Raw genomic sequence first — 7836 nt, forward strand, 5'->3', positions numbered from 1 at the left:
AGAAAGTAGGAAAAAACACTGGGCTAGTCAGGTATAATCTAAACCAAATCCCTTATGAATACACAGTGGAAGTGAAGAACAGATTTAGCCTTTGACTCTGTGGACCACAGCAAACTATTGCAAGTCCTTAAAGAAATGGGAGTGCCTGACCATCTTATCTATCTCCTGAGAAATCTATATGTGAGACAGGAAGCAACAGTTAGAACTGCATATGGAACAAATGATTCATTCAAAATTGGGAAAGGAGCACAACAAGGCTGTATATTGTCTCCCTACTTATTTAACTTATATGCAGAATACATCATGCGAAAGGCAGGACTGGATGAATCCCAAACTGGAATTAAGATTGCCGGAAGAAATATCAACAGTCTCAGACATGCAGATGATACCACTCTGATGGCAGAAAGTGAGGAGGAATTAAAGAACCTCTTAAAGAGGGTGAAAGAGGAGAGTGCAAAAATGGTGTGAAGCTCAACATAAAAAAAACTAAGATAATGGCCACTGGTCCCATCACCTCCTGGCAAACAGAAGGGGAAGAGATGGAGGCAGTGGCAGATTTTACTTTCTTGGCCCCCATGATCACTGCAGATGGTGGCAGCAGCCATGAAATTCAAAGACACCTGCTCCTTGGGAGGAAAGTGATGACAAACCTAGACAGCATCTTAAAAAGCAGAGACATCACCTTGCCGACACTGGTCCGCATAGTCAAAGCTATGGTTTTTCCAGTAGTGATGTATGGAAGTGCGAGCTGGACCACAAAGAAGGCTGACTGCCGAAGAATTGATGCTTTTGAATTGTGGTGCTGGAGGAGACTCCTGAGAGTCCCCTGGACTGCAAGGAGAACAAACCTATCCGTTTTGAAGGAAATCAACCCTGAGTGCTCACTGGAAGGACAGATCCTGAAGCTGAGGCTCCAATACTTTGGCCATCTCATGAGAAGAGAAGACTCCCTGGAAACGACCCTGATGTTGGGAAAGTGTGAAGGCAAGAGGAGAAGGGGGCGACAGAGGGCGAGATGGTTGGACAGTGTCACGGTAGCGACCAACATGAATTTGATCAAACTCCGGGAGGCAGTGGAAGACAGGAGGGCTTGGCTTGCTCTGGTCCATTGGGTCACGAAGAGTCGAACACAACTTAATGACTAAACAACAACTTTTAGTAAACACTTTTAGTAAACAACACCCCCTTTAATTATTTTAATACTCAGTGCATACAGTTTTTTCACATCTTGACATATGTCAAAGGAAATATGACAAGGGAGAGTTGAAAATGCATTGGTTGGGGAAAAATTGTGTGTGGAAGAGGTGTTTCATAAAACCAATGTGGTTCGCAGCTGCAAGGACACATTGTGATTCTGGAAGCTGTAATTCTGGTTGTGCAGGAGTGTCTTATCTTGCTGCTGGTTTTTAATTTGGTTTTATATTGGGGTGGGCAAAGTTTGATCTTCCAGGTGCTGTTAGGTTGAACCTCCTATTAGTCCCAGCTAGACCAGGAATTCTGGGAAGTGGAGTGCAACATCATTCAGAGGCCTGTACTTTCTTTACTCCTGTTTAACATGATGTAAGTTTTATTTTTTTTTTAAAAAAAATTGATACCCAGCATGCTGTAGTGGATAGAGTAACAAAGTAGGACTTAGCATGAATCTTTTATCCATTGCTGCTGGTTTCTTCTTGGTTTTGTATTCTGCTGCAACTAGTCACTATTATACTATATGACTGCAGTAGTTCTGTATGTTATGTTAACATTCTATATGCTGGGGCGGGGGGGCATTTAAACCACCCAATCTGTTTAATGGGTAGTTGAATGAGAAAGCTCCGCCAAAAACAATAACAATGAAAACAACAAACCCACAACAAAAGGAAAAGTAAAACACAAAACAAGCAAGGAAGCAGAACGTGTGCATGTATACATGTGTCTATGTATGTGAGAGAGCGAGGCGTCATGGCTCAGTTCTTGCTTTGTACAATGAACTGTAAAGGTTTGTTTCAGTGTATGAAAGCTCAGCCCATAATGAGGTTGGGTTTCTGAAGGTTTCTGAAGGCCAGCATGCAGACATGAGCCAAAGCACAGGTTGTCGTTGCAGCTGAAAAGCAACATGGATTGATTGGAAGCTGAAGCCACCACACATCGAGAGGTTATAAGAACAAACCTCTAGAGGTTTCCAGACAATGATAAATAGCTGGCAACTACAGATTGTTCATCCCTATTCTAAACTTTTTTTCTTGCTTCATATCTTTGGATTAGGTCTTCAGTTCATTTGCACTTGAACAAAACAGACAAAATAGGCACAGTTTGAAGCTGGAGAGGGGAGCACAAATTACTGTGTAGGGGGCTGGCTACGTGGGAGGAATTCCTGAAACGTATGAGTTGAATAAGCAAATCTTTATATCTTCATTACAGAGCAACTGTATTCAGTGTATTCTGAAACTTTTTTCCTTATCAACAGATCAATGTATTTCTGTTCTTTCTGCATAATGTACTGTAACTGATCTATTTTAATTATATTGTTAAATGTTGTTGATATCCATCGCTAACCCCCCCCCCCATTTAATTGGAAACATTCCTCGTGGCATTTCTTAATGTTTCAGTTCCGTTCTTGTTTTTCCTTTCCAAATGTAGGCTTAGTCACGTCCAAGATATTTTCTTTCTTTTCTAAAGTTTTACAGTATTGAATATGTGGCAGAAACAAGATTGAGTCTGGGAAAGTTAAAACACAATTTAGCTAGGATGAAAACAATTAGAAGTTGCAGAATAATGACAATTTGAAATTATTCGGTTTTTTAGAAAAAGAATTTTCTGTTTTGTATTCTTGAACAGAGACAGATTTCTAGCTCCTGTCCTCTGAAGATGCTGGCCACAGAGACTGGTGAAACGTTAGGAAGAAAAGCCTCCAGAACATGGCCAAACAGCCCAAAAAACCTACCACAACCAATTCTTTGTTTTGTTGCTTGGCAGATGTTTTCACATAAAGTCTTGTTCATTATACACATTTTTAAAATGTATTAATAAGTTTTGCCTAATGTTTTAAATTTTGTGTTAAAAGAATATACTACTATATAATTTAATATAATTCTAATAGTTGTAGTCATTTTTTATGTATATCTTTTACTATATGTTTTGGCATTGCATTACAGTATTTTTTGCTCTATAAGATGCACTCCCCCCAAAAAAAGTGGGGGGGGGAGTCTGTGCGTCTTATGGAGCCCCACTGGCCCCATGGGGGAGCCTCTCAAGGGTCCGAGTGAGCCTTCCGTGACCCTTGCGAGGCTCCCCCCATGGGGCCAGTGCGGCCGAAATCGCCAGCTTCCAGGACCTTTTCTGAGCCTTTCAAGCCTCAGAAAAGGTCCTAGAAACTGGCGATTTTGCCCCCGCTGGCCCCATGGGGGGTAGGGGGAGCCTTGCAAGGGTCCTGGAACAGACCCTAGGACCCTTTGGAGGTTCACCCTGAGCCCCCCCCCGTGGGATCAGAGGGGACAAAATCGCCACTTTCAGGGACTCTTCTGAAGCTTCCCAAGCCTCAAAAGAGTCCCTGAAGGTGGTGATTTCGCCCCCTCTGGCCCCGCGGGGGGAGCAAGGAGAGCCTCCAAAGGGTCCTAGGGTGTGTTCCATAAGACAGACCTCTCCATAAGGCTCACCAAATTTTTAGGATAAGAAAACAGATTATTATTTTCCTGTTTTCTTCTCCTAAAAATTTGGTGTGTCTTATGGAGGGGTGCGTCTTATGGAGCAAAAATTACGGTAATTAAATAGCACTACATTCAAACAAAGAAACAAACCATTTTTCTCTCAGCAACTTTCCTCAATGGAACATTTTGGAAAGATTGGACAATTGAGAAATTAAGGTGTCTACTGACAGCCAAGATATTAGAAGTACCATATGAGATCTATGTCTTCCTGCCTGTGTGTGAGTCCTGCCTTCACTCCAAGGGTCACCATGACTGGGAAGTCCCCGAGCGAAATTTCATGGGTTCCAGCTTGGTTTTGTCACTCACAGCAGCTTTTATTAAAGGCACGGAGTCAGCCCCTACTGTCCCTTTCCCAACAATCCCAGGGAGTTGAATTTCCGCCATTAGCCCCATGAGCACAATCTATCCAACTTGGCCTTGGTTGACTTCACTGGGCTCCTTGAAAAACCAAGTCCAGAGAAGCAGGCAGGAAGTATTGGTCCCAATCTTGAACACAATCCTTTTAGGGAGGGCTGATAAAGATGAGTGATGACTCTGCAGCATTGTTCCTCCTTTAGCATTCTTTGTTATGCCTGTTGCCACTTCAGTGCTGACCAAAGCTGGTTTGGAGCATATACTGCGGCTCCTGTCAGGCAGCCAAGACTGGGGTGGCTCTGGATCAGTTGGGGCTGAATTGTTAGAGGCTCAGTTCCCTGACCCCTTCCATGGCCAAATAGGCTGGGTGGAAGGAGGTGGCTCCACTTGTGCTCTGTCCCCATTTGTTCCTCTGTGGAGGCAAAGAAGATGAGGTCCCAGAGCTTGACAGCCTTTCTCCACATCTTCCCTTCATCTGATGTGGTTGACAATGAGCCCACATACAGCAACTCCAGCCCTCTTATTTCCACTATCACACCTTCTTCCAGCTCTCCCATATCAGATGGTGGCCCTTCCTTCACCTGTACTGGCACATTCCCTCCTGTGCCTATTGGGTGAGGCCAAGTGGCCGCCTAGGAGCACTTGAGTTCACCTCCTCAAAGTGTGTCTATGTTAACTTCCAACATATCCTGTACCCCAGTGGTCTCCAACCTTGGGCCTCCAGATGTTCTTGGACTTCAACTCCCAGAAATCCTGGCCAGAAGAGATGGTGGTGAAGGCTTCTGGGGGTTGTAGTCGAAGAACATCTGGAGGCCCAAGGTTGGGGACCACTGCTGTACCCAACAGCATATTTTATTTGAGGACTCCTTTGCCAAATACTCACTGGTCAGCTCATGCATAAATTGTTGTCTGGCCTGTCTGAAACGTATCTATCTAGAATTACTTGCCTTATTTCAGTAGGGGGCTGCATCACATAAAACATTGTGAGATGCATATTTTCTAAGAGACGTTGGACCAAATCCAATAAGAGTTTCATATAGATCTTGCAACCAGTGGGGATTGTGTTAATCTTCACTAACATGCTCTCTTCATTTCAGTAAATCCACTCTGGACTGCACTCAAAGTGGATCTCGCCCAGCTTTAGAATAGGCCCGGGTTTATTATGCACATCTCAAATATATTTAAATGAATGATATGAGCCTTCAGTGGTAAGGCCAAGCAGAAGTCCAAATAAAAACAGGTTCTCTTGGAATCACAGACCATTTGTGCTCCTCTGAAAATTCACAGTATCTCTAAGAAAACCATGTCAGAGACGTCAATCAGCAGCTATAAAGTAGTGGCTAAACAATTAAAAGGAAAATAGTACTTAAGTGCTAGAAGAATTTAATAGTTCTCTTCAAAGCTGCAGATATAAGCAGAGTGCCATGGTACAGCCGATGCTTTTTTACCTAGACAAAAGAGACATATATTCACTGAAGTGAACCTCATCCTCTATCATCCTAATCCACTTCACAAAGTTATTCTAAGCATAACACTGGACAGCTCTCCACTGAGTTTCTTTGCATTAAGATTTGGGAGACACAAACGGTAGTAAAGAAATAGACCGATCTGCTTATGCCATGTGGCGACCCGATGAAGGCTTCTTCAGCATTATTTCATGTGCTAAGCCTTATTCAAGTCAGGCTTCAAAGTGTGTGAAGCCCACATAAAGTGAGAGGAGTAAGTTAGTGTCAGTCCCTCTACTGTCCCTTGAATCACAGTCAGGTAACTATATTTCATCAGAATTTGATATGTTCGTTTTATTTACATATTGTGTGTGTGTGTGTGTGTGTGTGTGTGTGTGTGTGTGTGTGTGTGTGTGTGTGTGTGTGTGTGTGTGTGTGTGTGAGAGAGAGAGAGAGAGAGAGAGAGAGAGAGAGAGAGAGAGAGAGAGCTGGAGCTTTCCAGGGTCCAGGATGGATGGATATTTATTTATTTATTTATTTAATTTATATGCCGCCCACACTGTTGTAAGGTCTCTGGGCAGCTTACAACATTTAAAATACAATAAAAATAAGAAAAATAAAAAAAATATATAAAAATTGCCATCAAGACCCACAGTTGATGTTATTTCAATTAAAAGCCTTCTGGAACAGGAAGGTTTTGACCTGGCGCCAAAATGTCATCAGCATCGGCACCAGACGAATCTCAGTTGGGAGAGCATTCCATAGTTTGGGGGCAGCTGCCGAAAAGGCCCTTTGTCTACAAGCCGTCCCTCTTGCCTCCTTAAGGGACGGCTCTTTCCAAAGGGCCCCCTGGCTAGATCTTAACTGCTGGGTAGGTTCATATGGAACATAACCCTTCAGGTCTCTGGAAGCAACCCACTCTTGTTCTATGGGCTTGCCAAAGATATCTCATTTGTTACTTTTTAAGAGTGAAGATGCTGACCTTTGGAGCAATCTCCAAAGTGTTTCCCCCCCCCCCCATGTCATTCTATGTTATGGAAGTAGTATTTCGTTTCCTGCTTGTCTGCCTGTCTGCCTTGTCATTCTTTCTGAATTCTATGGCATAGAAGAAAGTAAAGGAAACCAGGTTTCTCTGTACCAAGTCATTTTCACATTACATTGTCCCTTCAATGAGTGCAGCATGGCAGCTAGGCTGCTAACTAGTGCATGGTATCATGATTGTGTGACCCCCTGATACTGAAAGACGTGCAGTGGTTGCCAGTTGCTCAACGAGCCCAGTTCAAGGTGTTGGTTCTTTAAAAGCTCTAGAGTGCTTGGGGCTTGGCTATCTGATAGATCATCTGCCTTTCCAGGAGCTTGACTGCTCCTTCAGTAGAAGCCCTCTTAAAAATAACAACCATTTTCAGATGCTGTCCTGACAAGGACACGGGAGAGGGCCTTGTTCTGTGTGGCTCCCAGACTGGAATGCGCTCCCTCCTGAATCACAATCTGTTTCCACTCTTAATAAATTCAAGCAGGGAATGAAAACACATCTTTTTAGACTAGCATAAGATATCTAACCTGCCCCACAGTACAGTTTTTAATTATATCCTTTGTTACTTTTAATGGTTGATAATCTTGGTTTATTAACAACTCACAGCCAATCAGAGTTCTCCTCAGATCAGACATTCTGATGGATTCTGGTAGATTTAAAAGTGCAAGCAGATGCTCCTGAATTTCTTATAGCCGTGAAAAGGAGAAATGGGGGTGGTACTTGAAGTTCATTTCCATAGTATTATATTGTGGTTTAGTATTACATTCCTAAGGGCCAATAACATACAAAGCAAGATGAAAGCTCCTTACAAGTTCCATTGATACCTCTTGGGTGTACATAGACGTAAACACAAACTGTAGGTTTCTGTTGAAATTTCAACTAAAAACCAGCTCTGGGAAAATAAACCCTCACAAAAACCTGTCTCTCGTTCTCTCTCCTTATCCGCCTAGCTTTTACTCCCCACTCCCCTGCATTTAGGACTGACTAGTTATCTCCACAAGGTCAACTAATCTTTATATGGTTATATAACACCTTTTGTTAAACATCAGAGGCCAGCTGCCCTGAAGAATAAGCACTATTTACTTGTTATTGAGTTCTTTTTGTCATTGTTCAGTAGTTTTTTGCTGCTTTTTTTTCCTGTAGGGAAAAGGTTGCTGTTTGTTTGAGTCGTTTTGCCATTGTCCTTTTTCTAAAGCAATACACGTATAATATGATTGCTTTCCATTGCTTTTATTCATGTTCTGCTAAACTCATTTCCAATTAAAGAGCATTTGCAAATCCCTTTACTTGTTTTTTCCATACTCTGCTTGCAGGTTTC

Source organism: Pogona vitticeps, chromosome 2 (genome assembly GCF_051106095.1).
Source record: "Pogona vitticeps strain Pit_001003342236 chromosome 2, PviZW2.1, whole genome shotgun sequence".
NCBI classification, from domain to species: Eukaryota; Metazoa; Chordata; class Lepidosauria; order Squamata; family Agamidae; genus Pogona; species Pogona vitticeps.